The following is a 3,127-nucleotide window of genomic DNA, read 5'->3' as shown; positions in this document are numbered from 1 at the left end:
ACGTTGCAACGTCATTTCAGCAAAATAACAAAATGCGATTGGTCAATCGAACGAAATAAGCCAATAAAAACGCTTTAAAGGTATATTACACATGAGTAAGATAAAAAATATTCGTAATGGTTATATTACATGGGAAACAGGATATGGCATGTGATAAATATATATATATATATATATATATATATATATATATATATATATATATATATATATATATTTATATATCATAACGTCATCAGGGTTCATTATTGGTAACGTCATAATCGAATCGGTTAATCTCTTAACGTAATAGCTAAAAGATTAAAAACTGAATACATGAAATTTCAATTTTAAACACGTTAATTGAAGTGAACTGTGTATTGCTATTATTTTAAGTCCCATTTTTCTTTTATATATTTAGAAAGCAAAATAATAATAATAATGATATGTTGTCCGGTTGAAATGTATAGAATACTGACAGGAAGCCTTTATAAGGATTTTCAAAGCTGAAGAAAATAAGTATATTTCTTACAAAGCGTTTCAAATATAAAGTTTAATACTTAATCCTCAGTGGTCCAGTGTTTTTTTCTTAATATAATTAATTTAGATTTTTCCAAAGAGTATATATTTGTTTGTATAAACATGTTATTTTTAACATACGTAAACTGTTAACGATTCCCTTAAACAAGTTCGTAATTAAATTGCAATTTAATAGATTGATTCATTGCATTTATGTGCTTTTTAATTTGAATTGGGAGGCTGTTCAGTGTTAATAAATTTATAGAGACACATGCTTTGCAATGTTTTCTAGGCTAAAACTTATGTAAGGCTAGTCCAAACAACCAGTTTAAGGTTCTGATACTTTGTAAGGCTAGTCCAAACAACCAATCTAAGGTTCTGATACTTTGCATTGATATTTCCAAGGCTATGACTCCTGCCTGCGCAATGTTGTGTTTGATGTCTTTAATGTATGTATTGTTGTAGTTGATTCTAATTTATATGCAGACGGCCACTTGCATTTAAATAAAAGTTGACATGAGGTTATTAAGAATTGACCTCCTGATAATGTTTTTTTTCTTTTTTTCTTTTTTCTCTAATCAAACAATAAAATGATCAAATATTAACAATAAAGTAAATAATTCCAAATATTTTGTCACTGAAGATTTGCTTGTTTGAAATTTATTTTCATTAGAAATATAGTTTACGTATGTCAAAATATTAATCATAGTAAACCTTTAAGACAAAGTATACATATATAGCATACTTCTATCGTTACGTGTTACTACTCAATATCATATCCAATAATCAGTATTGCCATATTAGGCAGTCCTACCTCTTTAAAAAGCAATATAGAGTCGATTGGGTTATCATAAAATGATACGATTATAAAAATGAAACCTTCCATGTTTGTCTACTGTTAGGAGGAAATATATATTTTATGATTATTCAAAATAAAGATTATTTTAAAAAACAACACTGTTATATGCATGCGTTTGTCTTTTCATTATTGCATGTGTTTTTGCAGAACCTGAAATATTCATAAACTTTATGGTTTATATACATTATTATACTTATTCCTCCAAAGATTAAATAAATTAAAAGGTGTCAAAAAGTAGGTGTTATATTTGGCTGTATATTGAACGTAATATATTTCAAGCATGCTTACTTTATGATCCATAAAATTGTATTCGCCGTTTGGTATATTGCACTTGATTTATTTAACAAAAAGAGATCACGCCTTATATTTATTTACTTGTGTCGCATTATATGAGTTAAATAATGCATCATTGATGCTTCTGGTCGATGGAGCTCGTGCATCAATACATAATCCTCTTTAACAACAATTTCACCGTTTATCGTAGACGGTTAATATTTGGCATATACATCCAAGTAATATAAGCGGGCATTTTATACCGTGTAGTTTGTCTTCCTCTTGATGTGCATCACGATTATCTTGCAATGGTACAATATTTTACTGGTTTCTAAAATCTTGTCAACGACAAGGTTTCGCTGAAAAGTAAATTTACTTATTATACATCCTGTCAGATGAAGTTTCAATCCTGCTAAATATTAAGTTATTCGATGCAATTAGATTTAACTTATGCTATCTTTGTTTGTGTTTTCTTTTTAATTTGAATTGTGTGCTATAGTTTTCTTTTTTGCTGTATTTAAAAAAAATCACTATAAGTCTGTGTTACTTAATTGATTGCATTACTTTTAGCGGGAAAACATGTTATATATATTATAATGCTTGTGTATTCTAATATTTTTTTATAAAGGAAAACATGATTTTAGGGGAAAAAAAGTATTACAAATGTACGAAAACTCGCTTTTTGCGTCTCGGAGTGCATCCCATCGTGTTTAAAGAAACCGTTCACGCGTTTAACACATCACTTGTGTCCATTGAATTCCAAAGGGTCTAAATGAGCCGTTAACCACGTTGTTTTATATGATTTACCAGTTTGTGCTTGCCTTGCCTACGAAATCCAAGTATAGAAAGCACAAGCTAGTGGCTTATCATGTGTCATACTCAAATGCGTGTTGAGAGTATTTCTGGTTGTGAGATCGACCTGCAATGTTGCATGTTCGGTAGGTTAAATTAATAAGTATGTAGGTGCATTTTTTCAATGATCTTATAATTTTGAGTTGTCTTTTAGATTTACACGAAATTATTTTGTATCCCTCCGTCCATTATTCGAACGTAGGGTAAATTTCTAAATAGTTCATTTTCTCTTCTGAATTAAAAGCCATTCAGCGATATCACTCATGCTTTGTATGGTTATATTCTGTATTCTATGTGAGCCTGCAACATGTTGCTGCATTTCATTATAACGATTGTATGGGGGGGGGGTTAATGAAGTAATTTGCTTTTGTCGAATCTTATCAGTTGCGAGATTGTACCATTTTGATTGAAATTGTTGGAATTGGAATACGTGGATTTTTAGCTAGAGTCTAAACATGTTTTAAAGTAACATACTCAAAATCAACGAATATTTCGAAAAACCATTTCGTTGAATAAAGTTACCCCCCCCCCCAAAAAAAAAGTGTTCCTTTTAGCATTAGCCACAATTTCAACGCTAGATGTGGCACGGTAACATAGATTTTAACTTGTTGTGGCACACTATATTCCATTTTGCTTCCTCGCAAC

The sequence above is a fragment of the Dreissena polymorpha genome, chromosome 7, assembly GCF_020536995.1.
Source record: "Dreissena polymorpha isolate Duluth1 chromosome 7, UMN_Dpol_1.0, whole genome shotgun sequence".
NCBI classification, from domain to species: domain Eukaryota; kingdom Metazoa; phylum Mollusca; class Bivalvia; order Myida; family Dreissenidae; genus Dreissena; species Dreissena polymorpha.
The sequence above is the reverse complement of the archived record's forward strand: the minus strand, read 5'-3'. Positions refer to the sequence as shown.